The sequence below is a fragment of the Equus przewalskii genome, chromosome 3 (assembly GCF_037783145.1).
Source record: "Equus przewalskii isolate Varuska chromosome 3, EquPr2, whole genome shotgun sequence".
Lineage (NCBI taxonomy): Eukaryota > Metazoa > Chordata > Mammalia > Perissodactyla > Equidae > Equus > Equus przewalskii.
Genome location: NC_091833.1, coordinates 38,321,578 through 38,340,151, shown reverse-complemented (window position 1 = coordinate 38,340,151; position 18,574 = coordinate 38,321,578). Strand labels below are relative to the sequence as shown.

The window sequence follows — 18,574 nt, the reverse complement described above, 5'->3', positions numbered from 1 at the left end:
CACTAGATAATGGTCCAACTAAAATAAAACATGCAAATAAATATTACTTATATATGTTTTCTGCAACAATTGGTCCATTTAATACAGTTTATAGAACATCCTAAAGAAATTTCAGTTTGAAAGAAAAAAAGTAAAAATGAAAGCAAAGCTACCCAGGTTCTAAAAAAGCTACTGCTTTTCTTTTCCATAGTAACCACACTGGCTGAGATTACCTAGACTTTCGAAGAATGTTCATTCCATGTATGACAAGAAGGACATACTAAGTAAAAGGTATAAATGCTATAGAAAGAACCCTATATTGAGAGGAAAGAGATGAATTTACTAATTCATTTACACCAGAAATACTTCCTAGCATCTTGTCAAATGAAGTCCCAGCTGTCGTCAACCAGCTGTGTAACAATGAACAAGGAATTCACCTCAGTTTGATCTTCTTTAAAATGAATTGCAGCCTCATCTTCAAGGTCCCTTCTGGCTCTAACACTATGAGAAGATCAAGCTGCAATGATATATTATTATAAGCAGCTTAGTATTACATAATCCCATAAGCAAAGACAAACTTTTCTAAGTTAGCATACCACCACAGAGTAATAAATAACTCTTCATCTGTAACGACTGTTTGTTATAGCATCTACTAAGAAGAAGATAATTAACAGAATGTGCCATCTCTAAGTCTGTCATTACCATATATTTTTATGGAGAGTTTCAAATAATCTAAAAAAACTAACCAGTTAATTCTCAAGATTATCATTCACATCTGACAGAAGGAGAAACTGAGTCTCAGAAACTAAGTTTATCCTGGCCCTATGTCAGCAAGACAGAGCCCACCATGACAAGCCGAAAGCTGCTGGGCACTCAGCCACTGCCTTTTAGGAGTCCCACAGTAAGAGCCTCCTGAATCACTGAGGCAGAGTTATAACCTAAATGCAGGAAGCAAGCTCAAAGTTTAGGGCCAAATGTCTGTCTCACTTGAAAATTAGGAGTGGCTATTAAATTTAGTTTGACTGTTCTCCAAAGCTATACCTGACTTCAAAATTCATCCCTTCGTTAAGAAACCCTGGAAGGATGTTTCATAATCAAGAAGGGCTTCAATCTCCCTGGGACTGCGTCAAAAAGAGAAGAAAGCACAATGGCAGAACCTACAGTTCTGTATATTCCCCTCTAAATTCAGTAATAATTTGTTCATAAAATGTGTACTTCTGACTTTTGTCAAAATACCATGTTTCCTTAAAGTGAAATGGTCAAAATTTCCATTTAAAAATTTTATTGATACTTTTAAAATACAAATATAATAGATACTCCTATTTCTTTCACCTCCACCTCTCAAACAATCTCACATTAACCCACCCCAAGGGAAATATCCCTACTTTCTCTATGTGCACCCCAAAATATACAAATGTATGCATTTTATAGGATGATTGTTTTTAATTAACAAAAATGATATAAAATACAGGATCATATGTTTATATGTACATAAATATCTTCAATTTCCTTTGTGCACTTAAAGAATATCATGTACATTTTTCTAAGGGTATAGCTATCTACCAACTATTTTTAATACAGCATCATGATATTCCATAGTTTGAATGTACCATAACTGATTCAAACAGTTTTCACTGACTTGTTTTTTTTAAAGATTTTTTTATTTTTCCTTTTTCTCCCAAAGCCCCGGGAAACACAGTTGTGTATTTTTAGTTGTGGGTCCTTCTAGTTGTGGCATGTGGGACACCGCCTCAGCATGGCTTGATGAGCAGTGCCATGTCCGTGCCCAGGATTCAAAACAGCGAAACCCTAGGCCACTGAAGTGGAGTGCGTGAACTCAACCACTCGGCCACGGGGCCGGCCACTTTCACTGACTTTTTGTAATTGATAAAAATACGTTTTGAACAATTAACTTACATTAACATATGGGTTATTAACAGATACCCTTGTATTCCATCCTTATGTACTGGTACTTTCTATAGGATGGATTTCTAGGATAGGATCATTGAGACAAAGAGTAAGCACATCTTAGGTGTTAAAAATGCACATTCTTATCAACATATATATATAAAATGTCAATTACCTCATATCCTTACCAGCATTAAAAATTATAAGTCCTTTTAAGTTTACCAATCTGATGGGATAAATGACAGCTTATTGTTTCTGTTTGCCTTATCCGGACAGCTCATGAGTTTGCACATATTGATAAATCTTCACTGGCCATGTCTGCATTTTGCCTAATTTTCATATCCTTTCCAAATTGTTTTGTTTTTCTTTTTATCCATATGAAGCCCTTTAGATAACAATTAATTTTTTGCCTACCAAATATTTTTCTGGCTTTGTTTGTGGTGTCTTTTGCAAATGAGAATGTTTTATTTTTCATGTAACCAAATCTGTTGATCTTTGCTTTATGAATCAAACTTTCTTAGCAAGCTTACAAACTCCACCTTCATCAGGTTGTTTTACTAATATTCTCCTATATTTTCTCCTAATATTTTTTATTTAATCATTGGTTTTTAGTTTTATTTATGCTGTTAATATATTGGGAATTTATTTTTATGTAAGATATTGAATAAGGCTAAAAGCTATGCTATATATTTTTTTGAATAATCCACGCTTTGTCTATTTAATTGAAATGTCATTTTATCCTATGTACAAGAACCTGTTTCTGGATTTTGCCTAATGATGCCCCTTTCTGTGCCAATACTGCCCTGTAGTTTGTAAGTTTCAATTCTTGCTATAAGGACAACATTCTCCTGTAGTTTCATTTTTACTTTCATTTCTACAGATAAAAAAGTTTTCATTTATGGTTTTTAAAATTTATGCGATAAAAATCTAAACATAGTAACTGGTACAGAGCCATCAACTTTGCTCCTCTAGATAAGGAAGCCATTGATCAACCTTCTAAATTCTTTATTTTACAATTTTAAACAATAGTATATTCAAAAATGAATTAAAATGTATATATTTACATATCTAATAGGCTTTAAGATAAAAACTTACAACTTCTACAGGTTCTAAACTCTAAACCCTATTATTTAACTTACCAATACAAGTAATTAAAGAATATGAAAGGAAAAATTATCTTTGACCTTACACTTTTTAAATAGGAAAACAAATTTAAAATTTAAAAATCTCTAACAAACGTTACTTACTTTTATATGCTGCAATTTATATGAGACTTTCTAACTTTAAACAGGCCCAGCAGTCTGGCACAATTTAAGGGAAAACATTGAGGCCATTGAAAATTAACTGAAATGTCAACCCACTTTAGAAGAAAGCTATTGGTAAGACAAGGGTGAAGTGACAGGCACTTGTGAAAAGCACAATAACTAAACAATGGGACCCATTCAAAGATGCTGGAGAGACAGTCAGGCTTTGCAGAGCTAGAACAACAAAGAGCAGAACCAGTTCCCACTTGGGCAAGAGTTTGTTTATTTACTTTGCTTATCTGAAATCAGACCAAATGATGCCAGTGGTGTGGAATGGCTGAAAATGTTTCTCAGCATGCAGGCAAGAAAAACTGCCTGATTTTCAAGTAGTTTAGCTGCTTCGTACTAATTGCTTTGCTCCTGTGAACCCTAAAGCTCATGTTTAAAAATTGAACTATTTGAGACCACAAAAGGTGTTATTCTTCCATCCTGTCATCCTCTACCATTTTTAGTCACATTTTTAAGAAGTGATTGAAAGAAACAAAGAATACTTCTCCACTACAAAGTACTACAGCCTGCACCCATGAATTATGGTTTATGGAAATGATTTTACAGAATTAGTGTGTTTCACACCTCAGGAAAAGGCGTGAAACAAACTTAAATGGCTACTTTTAACCACAAATGAAGTCTTCTAGAAAAACAACAAATATTTAAAATATGAATTATAACAACCTATTTCCATGATTTAATTTGGGACCAGGCTAATTGATGAGAAAGCCTAGAATAAACTGCTCTTAGAGACCAAGTATGGAGAGAAATGATAACAATTATCCTTCGTTCATATAAACGGTGAAAGCACGCTATATTCTTTGAATAGGATGAAATGAGATTAGCAATATCAAAACTTTCTATTCAAGTGCAGTTTCAGAATGAAATAATTTGCTGCAATCTTCCTACTTCAAAAGCAGAAAACAGCAGGTTATCAAAGGTTTTCAGAGGAGTTTAGAAAAAAAAATCAATGATGATAAAGTTTTTAACTTCTATACATATCTTCTTCTAGCATCTGTAACAGTATAAAAAGTATTTTTAAGAACATATACTTAATTATCAATAAAATATATCCAGCCTAAAAACCAAATAGTTTTCTAAGTGTTTTTCATGGTTCACAAAAATGATCATATATTCAGTAAATCTTAAATGATGGAAATACATCCATCTCCAGGACCTGAGAACTTCATTACAACTAAAATAGTTAATTTCAAAGCTTTACACATGCCTTGAGAGCAGAGGATGTACTGGAAAAGTATATTTCATAGATTCTTTTTCCCAGTGAGACACCCTCAGGAGGAAAAAGTTTTAACTCTGCCTCCCAAAACAGAGACTGTGCTTTGTCTTCGCAAGCACGAGGCAGTCTACCACAAACACAAGAGGTGACGCTACAAATCCTTTAGGGCAGGACAATTAGCTCTCGGTCATGTCCTTGGAACACCTATTGTTTGGTTAGCTTACTCTGGAAGAGGTTTCTAAATCGGCTGGCTGTCATTAATCTAATTGCATATTGGGGCAGCTAATTAGAGAGGACACTTTCCTGTTGCAAAAATACTGCCTCAAGTGAGGCTTGAATTAGAAGCCAACTTTCACCGTGTCCGCACCCCCCACCCCCACCCCGCTCGCTCCAGAGTCAGCTCTCTGTCTGGAACACCAACCACTCCACTGCTGGAACTCGGCCTGCCTCCTCCACCTGACCACGGAGGTTCCCTGTCCGGAAAGCCACAAATTACAGGGCTAAATTTCAGCCAGCAGAAGAAGGCATTTGGAGGTAAAGCCAAAATGAGGGTGAAAGAAAAATTTCCACTAAGCAACCAACAGTAATTGATGTATGAGCAACATAAAAAGCAAGTGAATATGAGCTATACACCCACTACCATCCTCTCTTCTCAGAAGAATTAAAGGACAGACGACACAAAAAGGCTCGTATTCTAACCTGAAAGGAGAAACACTCAGCAGGAGCAAATCAGAAAGTAAACCAGCTGAGCTGCAGATCTCATTCTGACCTAGCCTCTGAAGTTGGGGGGTCAAGCAGCACGGAATTACCGACTAAGGGAGCAAACCCAGCCCCTGAGCTCACGCAGACTGCTTGTTTTGTGAAGGCGCACTCTCATTTCTTTTCTTTTCGTCTTGTTTAGTCATTGTCATCCCCTGTAGCTTTAGATGTGACAAGTGTGAGAGCTACGGCTCAGATAAGCACGACAGATGCAGAGTGCGCGTGAGGTCTCAGGCTGGGGCAGCGGAGGGCAGGCAGGGGGCTCTGTCCTCCGGGCGTGAGCACGTGTCAGCGTCTCAGCAACCCGCCACCTCTTCTCGCCTCCTCTCAAGCACTGCTGCGGGGGCCGGCACTGGAGGCATCGCAGCTCTCCCAAAATGCCAAATGACTTTCCCAGCAAAGCACACAACTCAGACCATGGTGCACACTCAAACAATCTAAAATGGAATTAAAAGACATCACTGCTCTAATTTCATTTTAAATCAAAGAAAACCAGATTTTGTTGGCATACCATATTTTTACAAATGACCCCACATTATGCGGAAAACAAGCAAGTCTGAGGGCACAGAGTCTGCCCTGTAAACTTTTGCCCCAGTCAATGCTGTGATTACAGCCTCGCTTTTCCTGATCCGCGGGAACTTGCAAACAGAGTATGTTGAAATGAGGATGAATAATTGCCATATTTCCAGTGTTGTTAGGCTTTTACTTCTGCGAAACAATTCTGAGAATGTAGTTTGGCAGCACAAACCTAGGAAACCAGATAGGTGACCGTGCTTAGCTGACGTATCAGCTGAAAACGAACCTTCTTAGTGGAACTCAAACGTCTGCAGAGAAAGAAGTGAACTCATAAAACCATTTGCTCCTAACAAATGACTTCCCTCCCTTGATTATAAATGTAGTTCTAACAGGTCCAGTGTTAAAAAGGTTGAAACGTGGTCAGCTACATGCCAGTGTTGGGTTGGAATTGTGTCTACATTTCTAAAGCTCCCAGAGCTGCCTGCAGCCAACACTCGCCACGCAGCGCCTGGTATGCGAGGCCTGCCTTCGTAGCTGAGACTGGCTCAGGGTTCTCCACAGACCAAAGGAACCCATGAAGTTAGACCCGAAGCACTCACTGCTTCTTTAAAGATACACTTCTCTTCTCTAAAAATCTTATACTCCAATTTTATGATGTTTGTTTTCATCAAAGGACACACACTGCCACTTCACAATAAGAATCCCTCCTACACAACTACTGAACCTATTATCCAAAACTAATTCATGCTGAGGAAAGCACAGGTAACTAAGTGATAAAGGGAGAATTCTGTAATCACATCTCACCCATTTTTCAGCCTTTTCATCTATTGGGTGTGTCCCAAACAACTCAACAATACATCTTGCAATGACTCATGTCTACATGTCACAGGGACTCCTATTTGTGCCCTTAAAGATTCATACTCCGAAAGTCTGGCCTGGAATGTGAAATTAAAAGTAACTTATCAAGATTTTGATGCATTTCTCACATTCAAAGTTCTTCATGCCATGCAAGTGGAATTTTTAAAAATTATTTTCTTCCAAAATGACTATACCTGAGCCAAAGTAATCCTTAATTTTAAAATGGGAAGGGAGAAACTGCTCCACAGAAGCCTAATATTTTGTTACCATCATCATCCAAGATATAAAGTGTACTAAGTTACAGTTTTATTATCGTGATACCTGGCACATAGAATGTTCACAAAATCCCCTTGAATGTAATATTTCAGAATTATTTTTACTAAAAAGCATATTAGTCAAAAATTTCTTTAGTATTCACAAAACACTTCATTATTCAATCAAAGCTTACTTTCTGAGATGTGAAATTTCATGCGCACACACACGAGATTAGAACGCTCATATCAGCAAGAGGATGTTATTTCCCAGAAAAAGAACGCCAAAGCCATACCAAGAGCTCCCGCAGCCCCAGCCCCCTCCTCTGCCACGCTCTCTCTGCACTTCGAGAGCGAGGCCACTGTCATCTACGACTTACAGAACTAAGGGAACAGACAGGAGGAAAAGAGACCCCACATCAGGTGTAATCCTGGTGCTTCCCAAGGCTTCCAGGTGCAAGAGGCTTCTTTCCTGAGGATACTGTCAACCGACACAGCTTTCCACTTGACAATAACCCATAAATAACAGAACACAGGAAACATAATCCTTCTGAAGTGGAGGCAGCCAGGCTCGGAAGTAGTTATGTTGTGATGTAGGTTTCATATAAACATATGAAACCCGAAAGGCAAATGTGTGTGGGCTGGGGAGAGGGGGTCCCTCACAGTCCCATGAACTTTGTCTTGTTCTAGGGCTCAGGGAAAGTTTGCTTAAATATGATTAACTGGAATACTAATTACAAAGACAGAAAGGTGGCCCTGCCTGAAAATAAAATAAAGAAGCTAAAAGAAAAAACGTTTATCTGCCATGCAGGGCCCTGGGAAAATTCCAATGTACATTTTTTTTTAAAAGAAATCCAGGGGCCAGCCTGGTGGTGTAGTGGTTAAGTTCGCGTGCTCCACTTCAGCAACCCGGGGTTCACCGGCTCAGATCCTGGGCGCGCACCTAGCACCACTCATCAGCCATGCTGTGGTGACACCCCACGTAAAAGAAAGGAAGACTGGCACAGATGTTAGCTCAGGGACGATCTTTCTCACACACACACAAAACAGAAATCCAGATGTACCTGCATGAAAGGAACAGACTTTACCCTGTTGATTGATTCTCTTTGGAGTCTACACAAGGATGGGTAACAGTCAGAATCAACCCAAAGAGATCCTCTTCTCTAACATGTAATACAATTGAGTGTTTTTACAGAATATTCTTACATTGATCCTGTAAGAAAAAATACTTTAAAAAATGCTACATTTTACTCTATTTTTAAAAAGAAGGTATGTATTTATCAATTTATACTAATGATTTAACAGACTCAAACACTTTTAATTCGATATTCCCTGTCCTATATAAAAAGATCAATATATAAATAAAGATTTGCTTAGCTAAGTATAATTATGAAAACTCAAGCAACTATCAAGTCACCTAACATCTACTCAAGTTTAACCAAAGCATGCCAGTTGTACTTTCTTCAACTATAAAATTACTGATAATTATATTTGTATAAGTAAAAAGAAAAGCTTTCCATGATTAACTTTGTGTTTCTACATACTAGTTTGTTTGTCATTGCCAAGGTTTTTTAGATCTCTCACAACTAATACAATGCTACAAAATAAAAATAAGGCTTAAATCAAACACCATAAATTTTTAGTAGCCAATAATAATGATTATCAAGCTCTATTCTAATTTGATCAACTTGGCTCACAGGAATTATTAATGTAATCACATAACCACTCAAACTTTTTCAAAAAGAGTGATAGTTGTCCTGAGAGAACAATATTGAAAGTAAACTATAAAAACTCCATTTTAAAAGAAATAAGGAATTTATGTTTGATTTTGCAAATTAACAGCATTTACTTTAATCAAAAAGAAACAAAATTACTTGAGAATAACACATAAAATCCATGACAAAATTCAGTATGGTAAAAGTAGGCATAAACATTTTTTTGATTGAAAGATCTTGTTCAATTTAAATAAAAATTATAGATTTATGAGGCCGGCCTGGTTGCATAGTGGTTAAAGTCATGCGCTCCGCTTAAGCGGCCGGGGGTTTGTGGGTTCAGATCCCAGGCGCAGACCTACACACTTCTCACCAAGCCACGCTGTGGCAGTGTCCCACAAGCAAAGTAGAGCAAGACTGGCAGATGCTGGCTCAAGGCCAATCTTCCTTACCAAAAAAATAAATAAATAAACTGAAACATAAGACAGGTTATTGGAGAGAGCATTCTAATACACTTTCAAGAGTTTATTTCTTCTTCCCTTCTCTTCTTCCTATCTAACCAAATCCTTCACCTTACAAACCTCTCAAATTCTTGCATTTTCTTGAAGTTCCATCATTTTTTATTACAAAAGATTCCACAAGTGGGAACGCATTTTATTCTATTAGAAAAATCTCTCTTTTAGTTTTTAATACTAAGAAATTCTGCGTTCTCAGAGGATCCAATATACGGAATTAACCTCTGGGACATACCAGAGGGGTTCTGACTTAAAACAAAGGAAGAGTCATCTTCTTGTCCAGGATGTATCACATTTTAGAAGGGTCATTTGTTAAAGGTTCAAATTAATGTTCCTATTTGTATAGCTGACATCTGCAAACACAGCACACACGGAGATTTTATACAATTTTCTCCTAATTTCAGTTTCCATTCTGTTCTGATGGCAGCCCACACTTTCCGAGCGAGCCTCCTCAGCAGTGTGGGAGACCAGCACCCCATGTTGGTGGAAGCTTACATCAGACTGCACAGCTTTCCACTCAGGAATCCCATTAAACAGACTTTAAAAATTCCTAGAAGAAGGCATGACTTATTATAAGCAAATGGCTATGCTGGCTTTTTTAGTAACAGAATTTTAAGTGAAAATAAATATATAAGATAAACCCTGTTTGGATTTTTTTAAACTCTATTAAACTTAATTTTAAATGGCTGTGAATATGAGGGTTGGAATAATTAAACGTCAACCAGAGCTGACTAATGAACATGGAAAATGGGGGCACTCATCCCAAAAGCTCTCCTATTCTAAGGAGCGCTTCCTCGAGGGGCAAACGGCAGGAGCACGCGGCCACTGCTGTCCAACAGGAAACACCCGGCAGAGGCTGTCAAGCAACTGTGAGAGAAAACAGAATGCATTTGCAGTTTGTAAGTGCATTTAATGCCCAGTGATTTCATCACCGACCCTGCATTTGAGACTGGGACACAATCCAGAAACTGAAGGGAATCAGATATTTGCAAAAATGTTTGCACTACACTAGCCAACACTTGTACTGACAACATTACTGTAGATATTTCAACATATGTTGATTTTAAAGAATAAGTTTTGGAGTTAGGCTTCTAATTTATCACATTTTAATTAAGAAGATATTAACAACCAAGTTACTAAAAGATTTAATTTTCAAAATGCTAACTCTTTAAGTTGCCTGTTACTCTGCTGTGAAAACTACATGGCATTATAATACCCCTCGCCATTTATCATCTTAAATACTTTACTGAAAAATGTCTAACAATATATTTTTAAGAGAATAAAAGTAATCCCTAGGAGATGCTTTCTACAGCTTTCATTTCAACCTCAAGAGGAGACTGGAAGCAAAACACCAACACTGCTCCAGTCCGAAGTTCCCTCGAGTTATCTGAAGGGCACCCTCCTTTGCTGTGAGACTCCCTGCTACCTTCTTCTTCGATAAAAACTGCTCTGCAGCACAACAGGATTCGTATTTCTTCAAAACATCATTAGAAACAACTAGCTCTTGACTTGACTGAACTTTCATTTAAGCATTACAGTCCTACTCAGTGAGAGAAATCCTAACTTAACTTACATCCCTGAATGGCTGTTGCCTGTAAATAAAGCCCTGAAACTAGCCTAAAACATAAACATTAGGTCTTCACAGCCCAGTTTCCCTCGCACTGCGCTGACCTCTGCACCCACTGTTCTGTCTGCAGCCTAGGGCTGCTCTTTGCTGGAAGCCCTCTTCTCTGACATAAGTTTTCTTCACTTTTTTTCCTGCCAATAACCTTACTACATTCCATTTTCTGACTTCTTCATTTCCTCTATGCCATTAGAGGAAAACGCCATTTGACATGATCTCAAATCCCTTCGGACAAGGGAAAAATGGGAAGTAATAAATGTAAATTCTGAGCCCACTATGTGCTACACTTTGGAACAAATATTTACATTTTGTTCAATAATAACCTTTGGCAAACACTGCAACTCTAGTTTGACAGAAGAGGAAACTGAGACTCAATGTGGTTAAGCAGCTTACCCAAGAAGATATAATCAGAATCTGAAATCCAGTTCATGCTTTTCCCCCATAAGTACTTTGATGCCTCTGGTTATTCACTGACATTTACATGTGGGAATCAGAGTCTGTCATTCAGGATGTAGAAATATGCCCATGAGAATAAAGTATCCAAGAAAGATCCTATTCACTGGCCTTTTTGTACTGGAAGGAAATTATATTTGCTAGAATTAGATTCAGCTGCATATGACAAACTCAAAATAACAATGGTTTAAATAAGATAGAAGTTCAATTCTCTCTCATAGAAAATAAGTCAAGGTGGGTAATTCAGACTTTTATGGCAATTCCACAAAGTCATCAAGGACCCAGACTCCTTTTAGATGACTATTCCATATTCTCTATAGTGTGACTCTTATCCTTAGGGTCCAAAATGGCTGTCAGAGTTCCAGCCATCATATCTGTGTTCCAGGAAGCAGGATGAAGGAATCAGGAAAAGAAATGTGTTGCCCTTCCTTTTTACAGCCCCGTCGCAAAGTAACACTCACTATTTAAACTTCTTCCCACTAGATACAACTTAGTCACATGCACTCACCTGGCTACAAAGGAGTCCAGGAAAGGTAGGTTTTCTGCCTGGGCAGCAAAGTGCTGAGCTAAAACCCAAAGTTTTATTATTACTAAAATGGAAGGGAAGAATGGATATCTGGAGGCAACTAAATAAACCTGCCACAGAAATGTGCATATATTCTCCAATTTATTCATTATGTTATCAAATTTTTCAAGCAAATCAGAGATAATTGAGACTGACAGACCAAGTGCTACTTCCTAGGTAGACTCTATTACCCCCTGGATTCATTTCACTCTAAGCAATCAAATGGATAAATGCAGTTTACATGTTTGGAAGTTATTTTCAATATTTACATTACAAAGAATCACTGGGTCTACCAGATAAAACCAAGTGGGATTTATTTTGTAAATGGTAATCTTTTTCCAGGGTTGGAACACAGGACATTGGATTAGATGAGAAATTCTACCAGTGGGAGTGCCGGTGAGATTAAATGGTCATTTATCTCCCAAAACTCTTCTAATATCCAGAGATCATGAAAGAATAACAGAAAACATAGGAGAAAATGCAAATATTGATAAGGAATCAAACCTCACAGGTGTATCAATGACTATCGTAACCTAGGCCAAGTCTTTACGTAGATTTACAACCACCCTCCAACATGTTCCAGATACATCAGCGGTTAGAACACCACCAGGAGTCTGTGCGTCTATAAGGCAAATGTGAGCGGGCTTGCTCCGTCCCTGCTGCCACATACAGGTCAGTCTTTTCTCCTAGAAGCCAGGCTTCCATGATGAGGCACTTGAAAAAAATACAAACATAACTTCAAAAGCACTAAGCAAAAACCAGTCGATTTTTACAAACGTTTTTGAGAAGATAAACGAGGGAGTCATTTCACACATAACAAAGCAATGTCCTTGAAATTCTCCTTATTTGCCCCCATTCTGCACCCCGCATGGCATGCTCCCTACCTCCTCTCCCATCTCCTCTCTCTCACCCCTTCCCAGCTTCCCAGAATCGTCTCCATAGTCCATCTGACTGCACTCAGCCAGACGGAGCCGTCCACGCAGTCCTTGGCAAAGGAAAACCAGCTCTCGTGCCACCCCTGAAGTCTGGGCTCCTCGCCTCAGCACACACACGCACACAACCACACACACCTGCAACCCTTTGATCTCTCCAGTGGGAAAGTGATGTAATTTCTACTAACTCAATCCATAATCGAGATAGTAAAACTTTTCCTTCCATTTCATGTATCTGTGAAAAGTTATCAGACAAATGAATTTTCCTACCTCTCCATAATCTTAAATGCTAGACAAAACATTCTCTGCCTCTTCAAACGCTCTTTATATGGGTCTATTTTATGTGTTTTAGTATATTCTGTCACTCTTTAGATTTAGATAGATTTCCATGGATCATGATTAAAATGTGAGGCTCGAAACTAAACATAATGTGCTATCAAAATACATATGATACAATGGGATTACTTGTCATATCAAGTAACAGTTGGATACTGACAATACTATTTGTCCACTGTTTTCGAAATCACAGAACACGGTTTAATAAACTGGATTTTTGCGGACCTCGGTCCATCTGCCGACAGTTTCGACAGTCTTAGTCTTCTGAGAGGCACACTGCACCCCAGCTGACGGGGGGCTGCAGAGCTACACACAGCCTCTGGGTTGAGATGCCAATGTCACCACCTACAAACTGTGTGACCTTGGGCAAGTTACTCCCTCGGGGACCCAGTTTCTTCATCTGTAAAATGGAAACAGTAACAGTTCCCATCTCCTGGAGTGGTTCTGAATATTCAACTGCTACATGAAGAATAGGCTGGAAGAATACTCGACACACACAACCACTTCACAAGTGTTTCTATTATTACTTCTCAGTTTCTAAAAAACTGTTTAGTGTAGCAAAAAACAGATCAAAGCAATTTTGGAATATAAATTGCCCACGAAAAATAATAGTATACGTGCATGCTTTGGAGTAAATCCTGGATTTGCATTTTTAAGAAATGGATTCAGAAAAACTTAAACCACTAAATGGTATGAAAAAAGTTCAACTCCTGAAATAACCTAGTGACATTTGCATCTAAGGCCTAGCGTCAGAAAACCCCAGCACTAATTAAATTACTCCTTTGAAATAACTTTACAGCACACTTCAGAAAAAGAACTTTAGGTTTTAAATCTTTTTAAAAAAGCAAAAATGATTTTCCCATGAAAGAAAATACAGAGAAATATGCACTCTTCTTCAAATAATGAAATGTTTTTGAAAGACATCATGGAAGTGGTGAGCAAATTCGCTTTACTAACGATGTGCTTAGATTTAGGTTAGATCAACAGATAAGAAGCAGGCATCAGGCTTACCCAGCAATCTTAAACCATTAATCTAGGAGCCTTAGTAAAATTATTAGGCTTATTAAAATCATATTTTTTGGATTGTTCATATACATAGCACTGCAACAATTGCTGTTTGTACATCCAGCACATAGTACTAACATAAAGATACACAGTAGACACCAAGAACAGAAATAAGATACATGTGTCTCATTGACCGAGTCATTAAAGTTTTCATTTGCAGCTAAAGAGGGAAGAGGTTAACATTTGCCAAGTTTCTCAGAGTTGGGGTCTAAAACTTCACGCTTGAGTCTAACCTAATAGCATTCTCTGACTGTTTTCAACGTGAACATAAAATCCACTATAAATTCAAGAGGATTCTGATAGTGCCAAGTTCTGTCTCTACATTAGTACTCGCATGTCACTTTACGCAGAAGGACATGGAATCCAAGAAATCCACAGTGACAGTTTGGAGAGCCTCACTTTTTCCAAACCCGCTTTATTCCTAAATTGTTCTACACAGGCTTCCACAGTTATCAAGGTAGACTAGGTCCATTTCTGCCAGACAAGCAACCTCTCGACTAAAAAGTTAAAAAGTTTTAAATTGGCAGCAAATGAGAACATAATGAAGAGAGAAAAATTACTTTAAAAGCAGGCACACATTGAGAGAATTTCTTATGAGCTACTGAGCTTTTCAAAGCAAAGAACACTCTCTCAGAGTTATACCAGATTGAAAAAAGCTGCCTGTCTTACAAAAGGAACAGCAGAGACAGGTACCTCACCTTCCTTCAGTAACGCAGCCCCCAAAAAGAGGAGGAACAAACTACATCATCACTTTTAAAAGCTAGTGATATGTGATAAAGAAGATGTAGTGTGTGTGTATACATACAAACACACACAACGGAATACTACTCAACCATAAAAAAAGATGAAATCTTGCCATTTGCAACAACACACATGGACCCTGAGGACATTACGCGCAGTGAAACAAGTCAGATGGAGAAAGCATACTTCACTCACATGTAGAAGACTTAAAAACAACAACAGACACACACACAGATGCAGAGAATAGACTGGTGGTTAGCAGAGAGGAAGAGGGGAGAGAGGACAGAAGGGGTAAAGGGGCACATGTGGACAGGGACAGACGGCAACTAGACTTTGGATAGCGAACATGAAGTAGTCTACACACAAGTCGAAATAGAATGACGTACACCTGAAACTCATATGTTATAAACCAATGTTACCTCAAAAATTAAAAACTATGAAACAATAAAAATTAAAAAGTCAAAAAAAATTTTAAAGCTAGTGATATGCTATTTAAAATGTGACAAAGCTTCTATTCTGACTACTGGTTTGCAGCTGTTTGGCATGCCTCCAAGGAAAGGCTACAAATCAGTAAGGGACCACAGTCAAGGCCCACTCACAGCCACGAGCACACACTGAGTGTCCACCAATCCCACAAATCTCCAGACCGCTACAAGCTGTATGCACTAACCTCACTCAGGAGTACACAAAATCATTAAATCTAAGAACAAGAGCAGGACACAGTATTCTACCTTATGGAAACTACTAAGAATTTACTCCCACAACATTTGTAGTATATTTTTTTAAAAATCCAGAAGTAACCTATCCCAAATTGTGATCAAAAGACTTTACATTTGAGATTAGGTATTAGCATTAAGGGAGGCATTCCCTATAAGCTACCCAAAAACAGCTTCCCTGAAATGTCATCAATTAAAACTAAATTGTTCACTTACATATTATATTGATATTAAAAGAGTACAGGTACTAGGGGCCAGCCCGGTGGGGCAGCGGTTAAGTGCGCACGTTCTGCCTCGGCAGCCTGAGGTTCACAGGTTTGGATCCTGGGTGCTGACATGGCACCACTTGGCAAGACATGCTGTGGTAGGCGTCCCACATATAAAGTGGAGGAAGATGGGCATGGATGTTAACTCAGGACCAGTCTTCCTCAGCAAAAACAGGAGGATTGGCAGCGAATGTTAGCTCAGGGCTAATCTTCCTCAAAAAATGAAAAGAGTACAGGTACTAAATGAAGATATTTTAAAAAGACATGAGCACAGCCATAGAATAGTTTCAACGGCATATTAAAAAAAAAAAAGAGAGATACTATTTCCATGTGCTCCCTACAGTGGAGACGGCTCAGATTTCAGGCAATGGGTCACGGTTCTTAGAAACAAATGTATTTGTGGTAGAAAAAGGACAATGCTTCAGGCTACAAGAGCTTGACCAAAACATGACAAAATCAAAGCTATACCTTCATTCTAATCTTTAGCTCAACGAGCAACACTCTACTTTGCAGCTAGGCCATCATTACTTTGTACACAGGCCAGCCTGTTGGACCTGGACACAACCACTGATACGAGAGCGGGCCTATAATCCAGCTGGAATCTTGAGAAGGGCAGGTGGATTCTGATGGATCCTGGGTCAGGCCTATTCTGAGATCTCTAGTGAAAAGACCATGTAAGTCTGGATTTGCTCCAACAAGAAAAAGCCGTGAACTAAGAGCACACCATCACAGAGGCCTGAAGAGAACCTGAACGTGTGTTTACAGCAAACCCATGCCTGGGATTTCCAGGTACTAGACAAGCTATTTGTGATGGATTTCTGTTATCTCTCCAAAGCCTCTTATCCAACACAGCAGACATGATCCCGTTCTGTGTCCACCAGTGTGACCTGTGGGATCCAAGGCTGTGATTCTCTTTCCTCACCTGGACGTTACAGCTGACAACGCTTCTCAACAGCCTCCAGGACAGCAGGCCTACAGAGATAAACCTGTCCATACATGGTTATTCTTTATGCATTTTTAACTCCGAAATAAACAGTAGAAACACAGGTCCTCTGGGACAAGTGACTGACAGAGTTACACTTTTTATTCAGAAACTACAAACATTTATTTGAAAAAATAAATACGAGAGCATTTCAGAGTAAAGGAGTGCTGGGTGTTACCATGGAATGCATTATTACATCACTAACAAGGAAAAGCAATCCTTACCCTAAAGGCTTAAAAATATGAGCAGGGACCAAAAAGTCCATCAGTGGGAGTGAATGTCATTCCATCTTCAGTGTTGAAGAGTACAGCTTCTTTTTCAATTTTCTTTCTCTAAATTTTCTTCCCAAAAAAGGTAACTATACAAGGACCAAGGAGCAGGATTCATTTGTTGTTGTCTTCTGGCATGAAATAAGGGAACCCTTCCAAGGATACCAAGTACCAGTGAACAACCCCCAAGATGGGAATAACAAGATGAAAACTAAGGCCAGCAGCCTGGGACGAAGGCAGCACAAAGCTTTACTGGTAAGAGAGCAAGAAAACGCAAGTGTACGCAGGAAACAAGAGGAAAGCAAAGAGTCAAACAGCAAAGAAAGGTGTTTTTAGCAGCAACACTGTGAAAAAAGGGGAAAAACAGACCAACCAGAAACGGGAGCTGTTGCAAGAGAGGATGTCTTAACGGTAACGACCATGTATAGTCATTTCCCTGCAGAAGGGGGCCCTTTCCGCCAGCCCTGGGGAGGAATAAAACTCCCGGCTTCATTTGTCCTTTAATGCTTCTGACTCAGAACCCTTGTCAAAAGAGCCCTTTCGAATATATTTTGACTTTCAGGTTAAATGTTAAATAAGCAGTAGTCCCTCTCTTCACATAGTGATTTTTTCTATGCCAACAAAAACATGCCTAATCTTGCCCATAAAAAGATATCACAGTCTATTCCAAAATGCATGCAATCACTGTGATAAAGAAGTAATATATTTTGTTGATATCACAACTTTGAAGAGATACAGAAATGGACATAAAAATCTTTTACTGTAGAAAAATATTCCATGTAGCTATTACATTACTTTTCCTACACTTGACATATATGTACACATGTGCATAAAATGTATTCATGAGAAAAGTATCAAACATAAGTAAAAACAGAATGTGCATTTCTCATGAGAGCATTAAAACCTTCCCATTTCAGCCACAATTTCACCATCTGTGAAATAAAAAAGTCTAGCCAGGCACTGAACTATAACGGCATCTTCAGGTCCCATGAAGCACCCGTTTGAGGATTCCAATACTCAGTGACCCCAGCCTACGGTGTCTGCCTCCTCATCTGTCAGCCACATTTCCTCTATGTCTAAAGCCATGCCTCAAATGGAACCAACCTATCAAACACTACTAATCTAATGAATAGCTTTGAAATTACTCAAACATGCTACCACAGGGCTTTTGAGAAAGCAATAATTTTAAAGACTAACATTTTAATTTCTTCAGTGCCTCTTATTCAAGGAACATAAAGTACTTCAACAAACTAAGGTTATTATGTCCTGTGGCAGTGTCACTCACCCCCATGTCAGTCAAGGCTGGACGGATGAAGCCATCTACCCAAAGTGATGAGGAATAAATGGAGTCAGAATATACGTCTGAACATCTTGTGTCCCTGCCCTGACCAGGGACCCAAATTTCCCTGAACAAAAATCCTGTTTTAACCTAAAGTCTCTCTCAAATGTTGAAAGCATTACATGGAGAGTGTGTGCTTTCATACAGAAGCCATCTTTTCTCTCTGAGGTAGGGAATATTTAAGAACAGTAACACTACCAGCAAACACCTACCCAGCACTTACTATGTGCCAGGTGTTTTTCTTTTTTTCCCCAGTAAC

General features: G+C 38.6%; 1 protein-coding gene across 12 annotated transcripts in view; it reads right to left on the bottom strand.

Annotated features, from left to right (window-relative positions):
• PPP3CA (protein phosphatase 3 catalytic subunit alpha) overlaps positions 1 to 18,574 on the bottom strand; it is a 287,898-nt gene that overhangs the window by 247,814 nt on the left and 21,510 nt on the right. The window contains exons 1-2 of one of the 12 annotated variants that reach the window (XM_070614188.1): positions 16,648 to 16,712; positions 417 to 496 (exon numbers count right to left, since the gene is read on the bottom strand). The exons of 7 other annotated variants lie outside the window; for them this stretch is intronic. The gene's annotated coding sequence lies outside the window, so the exon portion shown is untranslated. Of the gene's footprint in view, positions 1 to 416; positions 497 to 3,134; positions 3,218 to 5,115; positions 5,515 to 16,647; positions 16,713 to 18,574 lie in introns of those variants that run through there. 4 more of the 12 variants (XM_070614185.1, XM_070614187.1, XM_070614186.1 and 1 more) reach the window with 4 other exon arrangements.